The sequence below is a fragment of the Lissotriton helveticus genome, chromosome 11, assembly GCF_964261635.1.
Source record: "Lissotriton helveticus chromosome 11, aLisHel1.1, whole genome shotgun sequence".
Classification (NCBI taxonomy): domain Eukaryota; kingdom Metazoa; phylum Chordata; class Amphibia; order Caudata; family Salamandridae; genus Lissotriton; species Lissotriton helveticus.
The window spans coordinates 261,408,949-261,427,129 of NC_136072.1; the positions used below are offsets into that span (position 1 = coordinate 261,408,949).

Consider the following 18,181-nt stretch of genomic DNA (forward strand, 5'->3'; position numbering starts at 1 on the left):
AAGGATCTTCCTCCAGCGGTGGCTCTGCGAATTCCTGGGGGGGTGGCGAGGGCGAGGCTGGTGGAACGGAGCTGGCGGGTGGGTGTGTAGAATGTGAGGCGGTTGTTGAGGTATTTGGGGCCCATGTCGTGGAGAGCCTTGTGTGCGTGGGTGAGGAGTCTGAACGTGATTCTCTTGCTGACGGGGAGCCAGTGCAGGTCTCTCAGGTGGGCAGAGATGTGGCTGTGGCAGGGGATGTCCAGGATGAGTCGTGCAGAGGCGTTCTGTATGCGCTGGAGTCTTTTCTGTAGTTTGGCTGTGGTTCCAGCGTAGAGGGTGTTCCCGTAGTCCAGTCGGCTGGTGACGAGGGCCTGGGTAACCATCTTTCTGGTTTCGGTGGGAATCCACCGGAAGATCTTTCGGAGCATGCTCAGGGTGTTGAAACAGGATGACGAGACGGCGTTGACTTGTTTGGTCATCATGAGGGAGGAGTCCAGGATGAAGCCCAGGTTGCATGCATGGTCCGTGGGCTTGGGGGCACTGCCCAGTGCAGGGGGCCTCCAGGAGTCCTCCCAGGCAGAGGGGGATGATCCCAGGATGAGAACTTCCATCTTGTCTGAGTTCAGTTTCAGGCGACTGAGCTTCATCCATTCCGCGACGTCTTTCATTCCTTACAGGAGGCTGGCCCCTGGCGGTGGCGGGGTCGTTGGTGAGGGAGAGGATCAGCTGGGTGTCGTCAGCAAAGGAAATGATGTTTAGGTTGTCTTGGCATGCGATGGCTGCGAGGGGGCTCATGTAGATGTTGAAGAGGGTGGGGCTGAGCGAGGATCCTTGAGGCATGCCGCAGATGACTTCGGAGGCCGCGGATCGGAAGGGGGGGAGGCGGACTCTCTGGAGAGGAACGAGATGATCCACTCCAGTGCCTTTCCTTGGATTCCCGTGTTGCTGAGGTGCTGTATTAGTGTGCGGTGGCATACGGTGTCGAAAGCTGCTGAGATGTCCAGGAGGATGAGGGCAGCTGTTTCCCTGTTGTTGAGCAGGGATCTGATGTCGTCGGTGGCTGTGATGAGGGCGGTCTCGGTGCTGTGGTTTGCTCGGAAACCGGACTACGAGGGGTCCGTTTGTCTCGAGGAAGGCGGAGAGTTGTTTGTTGATGGTCTTCTCGATGACTTTGGCAGGAAAAGGGAGGAGCGAGATGGGGCGGAAGTTCTTGAGGTCCGTGGGGTCCGCGGTGGGTTTCTTCAGGAGGGCGCTGAGCTCAGCATGTTTCCAGCTCTCCGGGAAGGTGGCGGATGTGAAGAAGATGTTAATGATGTCCCGGAGTTGGGGTGCGATGATGGAGGCGGCTTTGTTGAAGATGTGGTGCGGGCAGGGGTCGGTTGGGGAGCCGGAGTGGATGGTGTTCATCATGCGGGTGGTGTCTTCGGTGCTGACCGGGGTCCAGGTGCAGAGGGTGGTGGTGGGGGGTGCTGGTTTGGTGGTTGGGTGCGTGGTCTGTGCGCTGAAGCTGTTGTGTATGTCGGCGATCTTGCGGTGGAAGAACGAGGCCAGTGAGTCGCAGAGGTCTTGCGAGGGTTTGATGTCGTTGTTGCAGGCGTTGGGGTTGGAGAGCTCTTTGACGATGCTGAAGAGTTCCTTACTGTTGTGGGTGTTGTTGTCTAATCGTTCTCTGAATGTTGTCCTTTTGGTGGTTCGCGTAAGCTGGTGGTGTTTGCGGATGGCGTTCTTGAGGGCTGTCATGTTTTCTGTAGACTGGTCATGGTGCCAGGCTTTCTCGAGGGTACGTCAGGATTGCTTGGAATTTTTGAGGTTGTTGGTGAACCAGGAGGCTTTCTTTGTGCCGGGTCTGCTGAGAGGAGTCTTCAGTGGTGCAAGGTCATTGGCGCAGTTGGTGAGCCACTGTGTGAGGTTGCGGGCTGCTTCGTTGGGGTCATTCGTGTTGGTGGGAGGGTTCTGGCTGAGGGAGGTGGTGAGCTGGTCTTCGGTTATCTTGCTCCAGCTTCTTCGGGGAGCCTGTTGCGGGTGGTGGTGGGTTGTGGTTCTCCTGAAGTTGAAATGGACGCGGCTGTGGTCTGTCCAGTGCAGTCCGGTAGAGTGGCTGAATTAGATGTGCTTGCTGGAGGAAAAGACAGGGTCAAGCGTGTGGCCGGCGTAGTGGGTGGGGGTGTTCACCAGTTGCTTGAGTCCGAGGTTGGCGAGGTTGTCCAGCAGGGCGGTGGTGTTGTTGTCGGTGTTGTTTTCCAGGTGGAAGTTGAGGTCCCCTAGGAGGATGTAGTCTGAGGAGGTGAGGGCGTGTGGGCTGATGAAGTCTGCGATGGCTTCGCTGAATTGTGTGCATGGTCCCAGGGGTCTGTAGATGAGAGTGCCTCTAAGGGTGGTCTTGGGGTCGGTGTGTATCTGGAAATGAAGGTGCACGGCGGCGGTGAGGGTGTCTTCGGAGTTGGTTGTGATGCGGATGGTGTTTCTGTGGACGATGGTGATGCCTCCTCTGGTTTGGTTGATGCGGTCCCTCCGGGTGATCTTGTAGCTATCCGGGATGACTATGGCGATGTCGGGGGCTGAGGAGGCGTTCATCCATGTTTCTGTGAGGAAGGCGACGTCTGGTGATATTGTGTAGAGGAGGTTCCAGAGTTCGACGGCGTGCCTGTGGACGGAGCGGGTGTTGAGCAGGATGCACTTGAGGTGATTGTTGCTGGTGCCTGTCCAGGCGGGTGAGGTGCAGGTTCGGAGGCAGGTGAATTTGCAGGCTTGGCAGGTGAAGGGTCCGTGAGTGCGTTTCAGGGTGGCTTGGTGGCAGGCGGGCTTCCGGCCGGTGTTGAGTGTGTGGAGGGAGGCGGCGTTGTAAGTCCATCGGGAGGGCCAGTGGTCCTGGCACTGGGCGCAGTCCTGGCACTGGGCGCAGTCCAGGCGCGGACGGGCGCAGACGGGCTTGCAATTGGCACGCCTTCGGCACGCAATCGGCACGCCTGCTGCGCGTGGCCGCTGCGCGCACGAGTGGACTCCGCCATAAATGGTGAAGTGGGAGGGAGGAGCAGCTGAGAGGCGGGAGCGGGGAGGCGAATGGGAGGGGGTACAGAAGAAAAAGGGGCGGGCCGCAGGGGATCAGAGGCGAGGAGGGGGTAGCTGGGGGTGAAGAGCAGAAAAAACAGAGGCGAGCGGGCAAATAAACAAGACAATAATGGGCAGCAATACAGGCACAGAGAAAAATACAAAACACAATACTCAGCTGCAGGAGCAGCAATGAAACCCGGGCAGAAAAACCAGGACAGGGCCAAAAGCCAGAAGCTCAGCTGCAGGCAGCGGGGAACTCGTGCCAGCAGCGGTGAAGCCTGGCACACTCACGGGGAGTCGTGCAGTGCATGGAGCGACCGGCCCTGAAGCAGGGTCAAGGGTCACAGATTGGCACCAGAAGGCAAGCGGTGCTTGCCTGCCTGAATCCATCAAACATGCAACTAAACTGCAGATTTGTGAAATTCTTGAGAGTGGCTGAACAGAGAATGCCAAAACTGGTGGAAAATACTACAGACGCAGGCCGATTAGCAGATGGATAATAGGATCTAACAACATCCTATTGAACATGTATGTCTAGCACCAGTGCAACATTGTTGTGCAAGCAGAGCCCATGGGGCAAACACAGCATAGGGCTGAACAGGACGAGAGCTTTTTAACACAGAGACCAGCCCTGTCCTGCAGATAGTGTAAGAAAACGTGCTCTACCCAGTTTTTCTGAGTTTCTTCTGAATACAAAGGAAGTTCCTATTCCATGACCTATTTTAAGTGTTTTAATAATGATGTTTTAAGAATTTTGGAAATATGTGTTGCAATGGTTTTAATTAACTATGCAAAAATAAACTTCAACTTCAACTTCAACGTGTGTGTAAGTGTTTGGAAGCTATCATTTCAGCTTGTACAGAGCATAGTATTTTGGTGTGTTCCTGTGTCCAGTGTCAAACTCAAAAATCTGGTCTAATTAAATCAGAGAAATGTTTTACTTTTTCTGTGTAATCTAAAACTTATGTTCTACCAAAATTTAGAAATCCTAAAATGGATTGTAAATTTTTCAGAGTCTTTGGAGGTTGGAGCAGCGCACATAAAAAAAAATAGCAGCTAGGCTTTTCTCTTCACTTAAGAGTTGATATCCTAAAAATAAGACATTAAGGAGCCCATTAGGATCGCGTGCGGATCGCCCCCGCCGGGCCGGCTGTAGCCACTGCTGGCCCGATGGGGGCGATCCACCCGCCATCCATATCTGAAAGACCCCCGCCATATTATTATGGCTGGGGGGTCTGCGGCTGACGGGAAGACCGTCTGCCACTTTTACACCGGTTGACTCGTCGACCAGTCAAAAAGGGGCATGATATGGTGGCAGTGTCTGCAAGACACCGCCATCCATATTACGATGCAGGCGGAGAGCAGCCTTTCCATGGCGGCGTTGTCACCATGGAAAGGCATGTGTTTTTCTGCTGTTGGGGGCCCTTTGCGGGCCCTCAGGATGTTGGGGTTGTAGAGGGTAAACATGGGGGGTACCAATGGTACCCCCCCTCATTGCCATGCACTACGTGGCAGGCACTACGTGGTGCCTGTCACTTAAGGCATGGCAATGCTGTGCACAATACTTTTACATTGCCAGTGGGTCTGCCGCCAACAGATCCACCTGCGATGTAAAAGGACCAGGATGGCCCGCCAGTGTGGGAGGCGCATCCTAATGCCAATGGCAGGACCGTCGTAACTTCGGTGTTCGGTCCCTGGCTCCCCTGTGATTGCGAGTGGGCGGACAACTCCACCATCATAATGGGCCCCTTAGTTGTGCAATTTTTGATTTTTTAAAGTCACATTTGTAGCCCTCAGAGGCAAAATCCAGAATTATGTTGTTCACCCAGTGCAAGTGATCCAACAATTAATCGTCCATCAGATAAATATCATCTACCTAGGATAATGCCTCCTCATCAAAATTCAGAAGTTACTCTTATACTCTTGCTGAGAACAACCCGGGGATATTCCTATACCCTTGGGGTAGTCTACAGAATTGGTGTTCAGAGCCAAGGGCCACAAATAATATCAAATATCTGCTTTCAGAAGCTATATTTTGGCAAAAAATCCATCTGAGATATCTAGTGTGTCGTATTTTTTGCACACAATGTTACTCATTAATGCTGCACAGTGTGCATTCTGTAAAGCAAATGTTTTTGTGCATGTGTTCAAATGCCTGTAGTCTAAAACTAGACGGTATGATTTGTCAGGTTTCATTACGGAAAAAAGACTCATTCACACCTTGATATTCAAGGTGTTCTAATATCTCCCTGACTTGCTTTTTCGCATCATGTTTTATTGGGTACTGCCTCTGTGAAGTTGAAGTAGTTTTTACTGGGATTTCATGGTTAGGTGACTCAGCATCCCACAGTAAATGATTTCAGTATAATGCAGGAGCTAGTGCTACCGCCCGCTCATGCATGTATGAATGTTTTAGTGATTCTGGAACAAGATCAGAGAATGCTGGTAAAATTGCACTTTCTCCTTTTGGGCTGTCCATAATAAACTCAGGTGGCAAATCCTTTTCCGCCAAAAGGAAATTGAATCAAAAGTTCTGGTTCTCCCAAAATAGGCCTACCTCTGGTTTGTCACAAGGAGCTTTTAATGCTGCCAAGCTGCTGCATGTCAAATCTTAGTGGTTTTGAGCCTGTGTCTGAGAGCTCTGGGGTACCCCATGAACGAGAATCGTGCAGTGGTAGAAGTTTGTCTAGCTCTTGGTGGCCCTCTCCCACTGTGTGGATCCCAGACCAAGCAGCCCCTAGCAGAGGCATGACCACTTCCCACAGTGAAGGGGGCATATCTGGTTTTGCTCCCAGCACCAACAGTCCCAGGGCAGGCCCAATGGTGCAGATCTCAGGTCTATCATTCTCTTAAATGCTGGTCCCTTATACGCATGGTGGGCTCTACTTTTTCAAGGCACAGAGATGTGCAGTCCAGGGAGAGGTATGCAGCTCTTGCCACTCGCTGCATGCACTCTCAAGGTCAGGGAGGCCGAACCATGCCCATCGACCCCACCCGAAGCAGCACAGCTCCTGGCCACAAGATGGTAGAAGCTGTTGCACCTCCCCCTAGTTCTGCTGTTGCTACCTATTGTCTGTGTTGCTAGTTTCAGGTGCCGGTTATACCAAACCGGGGTGCTGCGGTCTTCTTCACCAAGGGCAGGTCCCTCCACATGTCTGTGCCCTTCCCTGGCTTCAGCCACCTCGCACTGCAGACACTCACCAGCCACTCCTGTCTGTCCTCCACATCAATGGGATTTCGAGTGAAGAGGGCTACCCCCTCCATCACAAATAACAGGAGAATGGTTGGCCCTTAGGTTGCCCTCTAGCTGGGCCCAGAGAAATTATCCGGGCAAAGGCTATGCTATTGGCATCTCTGAGGACCATTGGGACGCGAGGCGGCAACTCCAGCTCCACAGTCCTTCATTTACCTGCCCAGCAGTTCTGGTCAGGCACTCAACTGCAGGACGCCTAGCATCTAGACGCTCTTCTAGGACGAGTGTTTTGGGCCTCACCCCATTTACGGGCTTCTTTCCAGAGCCCGTCAATCACTGGAGCTCGAGTTGAGTGTTGGCTAATTTTGCCACTGGAGCAACCCGATCTCACCACTTGGGCTTTCCGGCTCCCCTGGAGTGACAGGAACAATTGATGGCTTCTAAAGGGCTGACAGGTGGCTATAATCAGCTGGGATGGTAGAAAGACAGAGACAGGGAAAGCCGTCTTACCCGTCCGTCATCTTGGCCATGTCCAAATATATTTAAATTATTTTAATATTCAATTCAAATTTAAGCTATTAATATTATGTCATCTTTCTTAATTGTGCACTACATTTCAAATATATATATAAGATTAATTTACAAAAATCTTTAAAGATAAAATACTGTTACAAATGTTTTCAAGTTAAAAAAAACTTTAAACATTTTCCCTGTACTTCACCTTAGGGAGTTCTCTGCCCTGGGCAGGCACTGGTGCAATGCTATGTTATGGCTACCGATACAAAGCAGCACAAATCAAAGTGCCAATCAAATTGTTTGATATGGGTGCAAATTAAAAAACTCTTTACATTGTAAAGGACCAAAGTATACGAAACAATTGTTATGAGCAGTGACCCGTGGAAACTGTCCTATGATTTAGTGCATGATTAGTATTATAAAATAGAGTGACCTGGCTTTCATTATATCCTAACTGCAAAGGAAAACTGAAATAAACAATGAGCAAGTATACATTTTACATATTTACACTACCTACCCTTTTCTGACTGTTTTTGAGAGTGTATGTAGCATACACATTTCACTCAAGACAGTGCATCCTCTCTCCAATGTGCAATACAGCAACACCTGGTGTTACAAAAAACCTGCACGTTTTACACACATACTATCAGTGAAATAATTGGCATGCTAATCTTTTTGCATCTGTCACTGTGCATTTTTCACCACTTTCACAAAAAAATAATGTATTTTTTTACTGAGCATTGCGTTATGCAGAGCTTAGTAAATGTGGGCCCTCATTTGTACTTCAAATAAATGTAACCAACTGTTTGATTCATTTCTGTGCTCAGCATTTCTGACTTGTCTTTTTTATGTTAGTATCCCTTCCCTAGAACTCTTTATTGTACTTTGTTTGAAGGGGGAGGTCACCATGGTGCCATACTTGCAATCCTTTATGTCTTACTACCTGGGAGGGTACCAATGAATGTGAAAGCCTTTTTGTCTCCCAACTTTATTATTCACACGAGATTCCCTATGCTCATCAGGAACATATTTTATTTCTATTGTCCACCCCTTGAGTTAAAGTGTGTTTCTCCTCTCCCAAACTCCTGGCAACCACACTCTTGTTTCATCCAGAGTAACAGTTAACACTTCTGTTGCATAAAACTGCCGTCATTCATCTTGTCTCCTCCATCTCTCTTCGCTGCAGATGTTGGGAATTTGGGAGGACGGTTTAATGCTGCTTTTATTGGATGAAAGCTATTCAGAAAGACAACTATGTTTGAAAAGAATTCCATAGTGATACAATGCTTTGGTAGCTGATTGGGCTTCAAGAACCTTGCCACTATGTGCCTGTTCTTGGGTATGCTTCGTGGATGCACAGCTCTCCTGCAAAACACAGGGACGCACTCTAAGCACTAAGTTAAGACTCTCTGACACAGTTTTGGGATGACTTGTAGCTTAAATACCTGAAGAGCTGGAGCAGTGCTATTTTACCACCAACAATAATATTGAATATTGCTTGTCAGAGTTACTTTTACGGCATGTGTTGCTTATGGTTAGAAATGTAGCTGCATTGGTTGACGTATCTAAAGTCAATAACGGAACATAACCAAAAATATACATAAAGAAACGTATCTTCACAATTAAAACATAACAGGGCACATCACAACAAACAGTCAAAGCAGAATGTAACACAACTCCAGTAGAACACGCATTGCAATAATTTAGCACAAAAACACAGCAGGACAAAAAAAACATAGAGCATATAAAATAGAATGCCGCACAAAAACTTTGCACAAACAGGCTTGTGAAACATTACCACCTCCAGAATCTTGTTTTCATAAAGCTGTTGTAAAATATGTTTAAAGTGAGAAATGTCATCATGGAGGTCATAAAACAGCACTGGTCAAAACAGACTTTTGATCCAGCCTCTGGTCTCAAAGTCTTATTTAGTTTAAGGCAGTGGCTGGCGTCAAATTTAAATGATTGAGTGTGCTCGAATTGTGATATTTTATCCTGACAAATGTAATCAGATTCACCAGCGATTGTGACATCCTAAAAGATTAAAAATACCTGCATGGCTCTCGGGGAGATTTATATCAACATATCCTACCTTGCTGTGATGCTGCATCATCTCACAAACATTTCTTAGGAAATATGTAATAACCAAGTATATAAAACAATCAAGAAAATAATTTCAAACTACTACCAAATCTGTCAATCTAAAATTCTGGAAAATGAGATTCAAAATTGTTGAGAATTTTAACTTTTATTTTCTAAAATGTAATCGCTGAGGGACGTGTCCAAGTTGGCGCCCTAGTAGTGAGCAACCCTGCGAGGCTCCGCCCATCTTCAACATTTTTATGGATCCAGACCGCTTTCTGCAATAGCAACTCCAGATTTCTGCAGGAGATAAACCCCTAGATGGCCAGGAGTAAACATGTATTGCTCCACCCAGAGGCTGCCAAGAATGATGCAGCCGAGTTGGTGACTCTCAGCCGTGAAAGAAGATAGTGACCACAACACGGCCCGTCACTCAAAAGACCAGTCTGGATGTGACCGCTGGGGCCACAGAATTTTTTTACACAGGCCCCCAAGCCTGAAATTGTCTGAGGCCTTTGCAACTACACATGTCTGAGTGAATGCCTCAAACAAAGAATCTGAGAAGGACTGGAAGGAGACTTATCGTAGAGTTCGCCCATCTAGTTGCTTAGAGGCACTCATGCATCAGTGTGGAAACACCCACAGGGAAAGCTACTGGTGTAGGGTCTGTATGGACCCACATTCACAGACTAAGATGACTGGGTACCCTCCGTCTAGCATCTTCCATTGCCTGCAGCACAGCATAAAACAGCACAAAGCCCACGCACACCGATAACAGAGCAGGACCTGCTCCGGCCACTGAGGCAGTGCCCTTCCCCTGATTTTTGGTGATATCTGTTGTAATACTCCACAGTGAGTGGCTAACACATGCATGTGTAACACAACCTCACCACCAACACAATAGCATCAGACTGACGGGCACATAAATGCAGCAGATACGAGGACCCAGGGGTGAAACACCTGTGACAAACAGCCCAAGAGACAGTGAATCAGTATTTCTGGGCTGAAAGGATTAGGCTTCACTACATGCTTTAACCCTGACATTAGACTGCACTGCTCAGCACTGCCCAGGGCATATTGCATGGCAGTGTGCTCAGAGGAACCTGAGAACTAAGAGCCAGTCACTTTTTGCACGGCACATCTTCGAGACCAGATATGCCCCACTATACTAGGCTGAGGGGAAACCAAAGACTTTGGCATGGACCGCGCTACTGCACCAGATACCTGCTGCAGCCCCTATTCATCAGACCATAATCATTCCAGTGGACTCCCTACTGCCCTGCGCGAGCAACACACACCATGCAGCATAAAAAAGAACCCTGGCATAAACATAGCAGCTCACTGGTCCAAGAAAGACTCCACTCTGAAGGACATGCTCACTAAAACACCCACTAAAAATCCTGAGCAGCTCTGGGACGCCTCACCAACAACACAGACACACCATGAACCAACAGGTTCAGACCACACAGAGGTTGAGGTCCAGATCACTGGCTCCTACATGGAGACCCTCTTCAGCATACTACCTGTTGGAGGGGCCAGTCCTCAGGGTGCATGGAGGGGCTTGAGCCCCCTGCGCATTTTGATATGCATATAGTCCTAGGGAGGTGGCGGTCCCCCAGGCTGTGAGGGCCTATGCGGCCCACGCATTATTAATTCAAATTGTCCCCGAGACCTGGGCCGAGTCCCGGGGGCCTAATTAAATGAAGCAAGGGAGCCTGCGCTTAATTTAAAAAAAAAAAAAGACATTTTGATGGGATCTGCGGATCCACTGCAAATCCCCTTAAAATATATATTTTTTAAATAAATGCTTTTTTGGCCCTGTGGTGCCCCCTTTTCTTGTTTGTGAACATTTTTGCTTGTGACTCGTTCAACCGAGTCCCACAATGGCTGCCAACACTTCCTGGTTTGAAGTGTTGGCAGCCGGTCAGATCTTAGGCAGGGTATCGGGAGGGTTCACAGATCCACCGTGCCACAGTTGCATTTCTGAGAAATCTTTACATTTCTCAGGAAGTACTGAACGGATTTACACCATATAACAAAAAGAGTGCTTTCTCAACCAAAAGATACCTTTTTTTCCAAATTTAGGGTAATTCTGTTCAGCAGTTCGGGATGTAGCTGTGCCTAAATTTTCCTATGGAAATTAGGATGGAGAAACAGCATTTTGGGTTTCCCCCTTTTTCTCGACCCCAGCTTGATGGGTCACCCCGAAACTTTCAACACAGCAGCTGAAGTGAGAGGCGTATTAGTTTTGAAAATTTTGGGAAGATTCATCAAACGACGCCGTTGTTATTGGCAAATCGAAATCAGCTTTTTTATAGAAATCAGGTCTTGATTATATCTAAGGCTTTCTGTTTTCCGTTTTTACTGATTTTTACAGATAAATACAGACAGAAAAGCATTTCTTTAACTGTCTGTATTTATTTTTAAATGTGGATAAAAATGGAAATTGGGTTGTTTTTGAGTGATTCTAAATGCTGACTGACAGTCCTATAACTGTGATGATTGACAGGCAAGAGGATTTAAAAAATAGGATTTTAGTAAATAGCCTTAAACAGAAGTTGATTTGCACAACCTTGATACTAAAGGTTACATATTTTCTTATAAGTGCATATTTTACCATCAGAGTGTGTATATATCTTTGAAACCTGTCAGGCGTTCAGGCATGAGTGCACATTAACTGGCTAAATAAATGCAGAAATATACATATTTCAGCATCGGTTTTTCACAACACCTAAAATAAATATGGATAAATATAGGTAAAATTAGCAAAAAAGAAATATGGATAAATAGAGATGAAAATGACAAAAATATGAATACCATAAAACCGGGAACCCTAATTATAACTACCTACTGGAGACTGCCAGTAGGTAATATATATATCTACACAATTATTTTACAAAATATATATTTGTACACTGTATTGAATGTATTTTTCAAGTTTTTTTTATTTACTACTATGAAAATTACATGTATACAAATATATATATTACTGGTCGCCCCTGGGTAGCTATAGTTAGGATTGTGTTCTGATAGGAAATGCATTTTTATGTTGACAATAACTTTGGCGCCGTTTGACGGATCTCCATTAAACTTTACAAAAAGTGATCTTTGTTGCCTAGTTTGCCATCAAGAGGAGGTCCAAAACACTTTTCCCCATTTCTTTTCCCAAAGAAACTTTAGACACAACTACAGCCTAAGCTGCTCAACGAATTTACTCCAAATTTGGCAGAAAGCTAGACCTTGGTCCAGAATTAATGTTTTTTGTATTTTAGTGTAAGTCCATTCAGTACTTTTTGAGCAATTAACGTGTGGGGCCGAAACATTTTTGTGATTTTGCTGTAAATTCACAGAGGGTTTGCGAATCATCTGCAAAATAAAAAAAAACAAGTGCACACTTCCAATCTTTTATTTAAAGCCCCCCTGAATGGGTCAGTGCCCATGGGAAGAGAGGTTTATGTTTTAGGGAGGCGGGTATGGTGTACCAGTACCCATACCGATTTGGCCCCAGTGACCCCATCCCCTGGGCCCCCCACATCATTTAATGGTGTAGGGGCACTGGACCTCCCTCCCTGGGCCAATTTCAGCCCTGGGGACCCCATACGCAGGAGCCCACCACAATTTTAAAAGGGAAGGGAGTATTAGGCTGTTTTTGGGCCTGAGAACCCCACCCCAGGGACCTGCCACAATTTTGACCGGGAAGGAGGCACAAAACTCATTCCCAAAGTCTCTAAAGGCCCTGGGAGTCCCCATCCGCTGGAGGCCAAGGAACGTAAAGAAAAAGTGAGGGAGATGTGAGCCATTAGAGGCCTCGGGGACCCCATACTCTGGGGCTGGCACACATGCTATGTCCTGGGGAGCCCATACCCGAGATATTAACCCATTTTAAGAACTGTGTATTGTATGTAGATCATTGTACAGACCAAATGTGTTGAATAAATAAATAATAAAAAACACCCAACCTATCATAGAGGGAGCAAAGTTAGCGCTCCAGTTGATCAGGGGAAACGCCTACTTATGGCGGCCGAAGCGTGGATGTGCTGAGGGGAAGGCAGACAAGGTGGGGAGAAGCGCAATACCCACTGTATGTTAGTTGTAGTAATCAGGATACCACACTGGAAGGCATCTTATGCACGCAGGGACCCACCCCTGCAACAAAAACTCATGCAGCGCAAGGCATCTTATGCACGCAGGGAACACCCCCTGCAACAAAAACTCGTGCCACGCAAGGCGTCTTATGCACACAGGGACCCACCCCTGCAACAAAAACTCATGCAGCACAAGGCGTCTTATGCACGCAGGGACCCACCTCTGCAACAAAAACCTGTGAAGCGCAGGAAACCCACCCCTGCAACAGGTCAAAGGAAGGAAAAACACAACCATCCAGAGACCACCCTCACATAAGGGTACAATAAAAAATGCGTAATCAGGACTAATAACCCATTAATGTGAGAAGGGGAAACAAAAACCCTACCGTCAACCCTCGTGTAGGGGCACCAGCATAGGCACTTAATAATGCAACAAGTTTAAACTTTGGAAGAGACAACCCCCGTGTAAGGGCACAAGCATAGGCACGAAATAATGCAAAAACTTTAAACAACAAAACCCAAAAAGGCAACACATGTGAGGGATACTCCACAAGAATCAGAAACAGTCAAGAAAGTATGAGAAGGCCACGCCTGTGAGCCACGACTCACACAAATTTCCAACAGTCAACTTCGCCTGTGAGCGACGACTCACACAAATTTACAACAGTCAACCTGAGGCTCATTTCCGTAACAAGAATGCAATTTCCTCCACTCAACTGTGGACAAAAGTTCCAACAAAAAAAGTGAAGAGTACCTGCGAAAATTAAGAGTACCTGCGAGTTCTTTGTCTCTCAAGGACATACGCAGCAGGCAAACAGACTGCGATGAAGTGACATGGTCGATCCTCTCAATACAACTTTCGAGTCAGTCTTTTGGCTTGAATAAACTTTGTTGAAAAGACACACATTCGGAAACGTGGTTGGCAAATAGGCAGAAGGAGAACCAACAACTCAGATGGGGTTTGCCAACCCCAAAATGGAGGCACGCTGCATCACGCCATGCCGGGAGGCTCCCAGCACACTTGTGCTGCTGCAAACGACATGTCTCTGAGTAAATCCGCTCCACCGTAGACCTTCCATAAAACAAAGCGCGAGAAATGCCAGACATCGTGCCATTCCAATTAATCCATACGTGTTCAAGGCTTTTGGCACGTGTCAAAAGGGTCTCAGGAAATACCAATGTCTATGTCATGTCCCCATAATGCACTTCAATGTCTTTGTTGATTTTGAACTGCACTAACTTAACTCCAACACTGCCAAGACGTGTCGCCAGTCATCATCTTTTCGAGGCACAGCCAAAGTATATATATATCATGCAACACATAGATGAGATGAGCTTCATATGTGTTCTTTTCAATGCAGGCAGTAAGCAGGCACACAATCTGCGCAGCATAGTTGTTTAAGAAAGGGCTTACTGTACTTGAAGGCTCGGTAGGGAGCAGGCTCCACGAAATACCTAGTTGTAGTAGCTTCATGAGATGGAGTACAGCACGCCTCTCTGGGGGCTGTCCGTTGTGATAGACACTGGTGGGGCTGCGCTGCATGCTGTTGCTGTAACTGTTTCATATACCACACCATACCACACTGGAGGGATGATGTCAAAGTAGGTTTATTGAGGTATCTGGTAAGCAGTTAAACAGGTAGAATAAGTCCATGTATAAGTCATAGTAAACTCCACCAGGAGCAGCCTGCTAGCTGCTCAGCCCCATCCATCAACCGTCGTTTCTGATTCAGTCACCCAAGCATTCCACTCATAGCCCACACACCAAACATTCCATTCAGAGCCTTCACACGGGCTGAGCAGCCAGGGACCGGGAAAAATGGGAGAGGCAATCCATAACATCAGAATACTACAGTAGTCCCTATTGCAATATTTTAAAGTTTTAAAGTTTAAACCCATTTTAAGAACTGTGTATTGTGTGTAGATTATTGTCCTGACCAAATGTGTTGAATCTCAAATGCACTGAAACTGACGTTGATATTAAGTGTACTCATCTAGCTTCACTCAGGGGCATACTACGCAAACTCCATACCGACTGGATAGCTGTCTGTAGCAGGGAAGGCAAAAGACCCTAGAGAGGTTAAAAAACACCCATCCTACCTTAGAGGGAGCAAAGTTAGTGCTCCAGTTGATATGGGGAAACATCTACTTATGGTGGCCGAAGCGCAGATGCACTGCGAACGCATGCAGCAGGCGCGCCACTGGTGCACTGCTGGTGCGCCAAAGACAAGCCTGTCTGCGGCGCTCGTCTGTGTCCTGCTGGCGACAGGGTCTAGTAACCCTGCTCATAATGACTTCAACTCCCAAAAAGGTTTAATCTATAGTGCAAGGGAGCTGATACTGTTGAGGCAGGCCGGCACCCCACAGTGTGCACATACTCTCAGTGTGGAAACCCTGGCAGGAGGAAAGACCATTTGCACCCATTGTAAGGTTACTGTGAGTGAGGTGGCTTCTCATATAAAATAGCTCCCAACAGAATGAGAAGGGGAGGAAATATGGAAAATGGGGTTAATAAATATTAGATCCATCCCGGAACACAAAATAAAAACCAGGTTCCTAATTGGTGAGGAACACCTAGATGTCTTGTTTGTGACCGAGACTTGGCTCAAAGACTGTTCAACACCAGACATAGCCATGGCCCTCCCTCCACGATTTGCCATTAGAGGGCAGGATAGGACTGGAAAGGTCAGTGGGGAGTAGCAATCACATATAAAGAAATCTATAGCTGTAGCGTTTTACCAAAATCCTTCCTTAACTGTGATACAATACAATTCAGCATATTGCTATAGCACACCCAAACCTTCTCAGGAATGCTTATTTATCGCTTGCCGGGACCCTGTAATGCCTTCCTGAAATCCTTCCCAAATCTTATAGCAGATATTACTGCTAGCAAAGGTGCTGTGACTATACTAGGCAACCGTAACATTCACCTAGATTAACACAATCACGCAGCCACTAACAGACTTACCCGTGACATGGAAGCCATGCAACTCGGACAGTATGTTCAATCGGCCACACACATAAAAGAGCATAAAATAGATGCAATCTTTTCTAACAAATCTAAATTAAAAACAGCTATTCCTCTACCAGTTGCCTGGTCAAGCGTCTTTTTCATTCCAAATACTCCGACCACAATACAAATACAAAATATAAGGCGCAATGCACCCAAGCCAGGTGGAAATGGCCCAGAACTAAACCAGACAGCCTAATTACATCTCTAGAAGGGCAAACCCCGGTTTTGACAGTACGCAGACATGTGGCGGGCCAAATGGCTTAATGAAGCAGCAGAAAAAAGGAGAAATAAAGAGAGGATAGGGACCAAGCATACACCGAGGAAAGCAGCATGGTTTAAAAAGCATCTCACCTCTCTGAAAAAACATGCAAAAAAATCAAAAGGAACTGGAGGAAAGCATATGCCCCTACCATCAAGGCCAATATAAGAAAGCAATTCGATGCTACCATGATCAAATTAAAGTAACCCAAGCCAGATATTTCCAGGAAAAAAACTCTGCTAGACACTCTTCTAGAGAACTCTTCAAGGTGGTCAGATTCCTTACTTCTATAGAGCAAGAGGTTTCTCCGCAATCCTCATCAAAGGAGCAATGTAATGAACTTGCAGTCTTATTAAAAAAAAAAGTAGGAAACATCTACAACTCCATGAAAGGGGACATAGACAACCCAGACCAACACAAAGAAACCATGGTCCCCATGGCTCAAGTTGCAGGACCCGCAATAACGTACTTCCCATTGCTAAGTAAGGAAACAACAGGCATGATTTTAGCAAACATTAAGTCAGGCTCCCCTAAAGATCCAGTACTTCCACACATTTTGCAACAGGGTGGGGACGCCACTCTGACCACCGCCACAGAGCTGCTAACACTATCTTTCACTCAAAAGAGAGTACCAAGAGCATGGAAACATGCTATAGTTCGACCCTTACTAAAATAAACTCGCAAAACCCAACAGATCTAGAGAGTTATTGCCCCGTTTCACTCTTACCCATTCTAAGAAAAATTGCAGAAAATCATGTTAACAAGGCGCTGTCCCAATTCCTAGAGAACGAGGTTCTACACCAGAAACAAATGGGGTTCAGACCACTGCACAGCACCGAGCCAGCCCTGATGTTGGTCACAGAAGAACTTAAGGGAATCCGCAATCAGGGCCGTACTGCTGCAATACTGCTGCTCAACCTTAGTGCAGCCTTTGACACGGTGTATCACAAAACACTGATTCAAAGGCTTGAGAAAACAGGGATACAGGACAGCGCACTAAGATGGATAGTGTCATTTCTTCAAGATAGATCATTCCAGATAATGGAATCCGGACACTATTTAGATACTCTAGACATTACATGTGGAGTGCCACAGGGCTCCGTCCTCAGTCCCACACTATTTAATCTCTACATTCAACCTCTGGCTGAGATTGTCCAGGAATTTGGACTGTCAATCGTATCATATGCGGATGATACCTAAATGGTAGTTTCAATCTCGGAGGGTCCTAAATCAGTTATAAACAAGTTGTACCTTGCATGGAAAAAGTTGCAAAATGGATGATGAGTAGCAGACTAAAACTAAATGGTGCCAAAACTAAAACTCATGTTTCTAGGAAATAATTCTCCCCCACGTACCACGTTGACTGGCCAAAAGGATTGGGATATCTGCCCATCCATAAGAATTCCATAAAGAGCCTGGGAATGTGGCTGGATCACAATCTCTCCATGGAGACACAAGCAATGAAATTGTCTGCCTCCTGTTTTGAAATACTACGCATGCTCCGAAAAATCCTAGGTCTTATTCCCGTGCAAACCCGGAGAACAGTTATTCAGTCTTTGGTGATCTCATGACTGGATTATGAGAATTGCCTGTATCTTTGATCACCCAAATACTTCGTGTTCAGACTACAAGTGGTATTAAATGCAGCAGCCAGATTAGTTGGAGGTATAATCAAGCATGAATCAGAAAAAAAGGTGCACCAAGAATACTTCACTGAATGCCAATCCAGGCCAGGGTCATGTTTAAATCACTATGTATAGAGCCATGAACGATAAGAGTCCAGTCTCTCTCAGAGCACTCATTATCCAATATGAGCCCGAAAGAGCTCCAAGATCCTCTTCTGATTGGCTCATTAAGGCCACAAGGATGAAGAGAGCCTGATGCGGAGGAAGATCTTTTTCGCACCTAGTACCAAAACTCTGGAACACCATGTCCAAAGAACTGAGACTGCTCACGGATGAAACAAGTTTCAGGAAAAACTTAAGACATGTTTTTTTCCTGAA

At 46.7% G+C, this 18,181-nt stretch overlaps 1 protein-coding gene across 1 annotated transcript in view; it reads left to right on the forward strand.

Annotated features, from left to right (window-relative positions):
- Positions 1 to 18,181, forward strand: part of LOC144791747 (phospholipid scramblase 2-like) — a 564,324-nt gene that overhangs the window by 404,267 nt on the left and 141,876 nt on the right. The window lies entirely within an intron of this gene.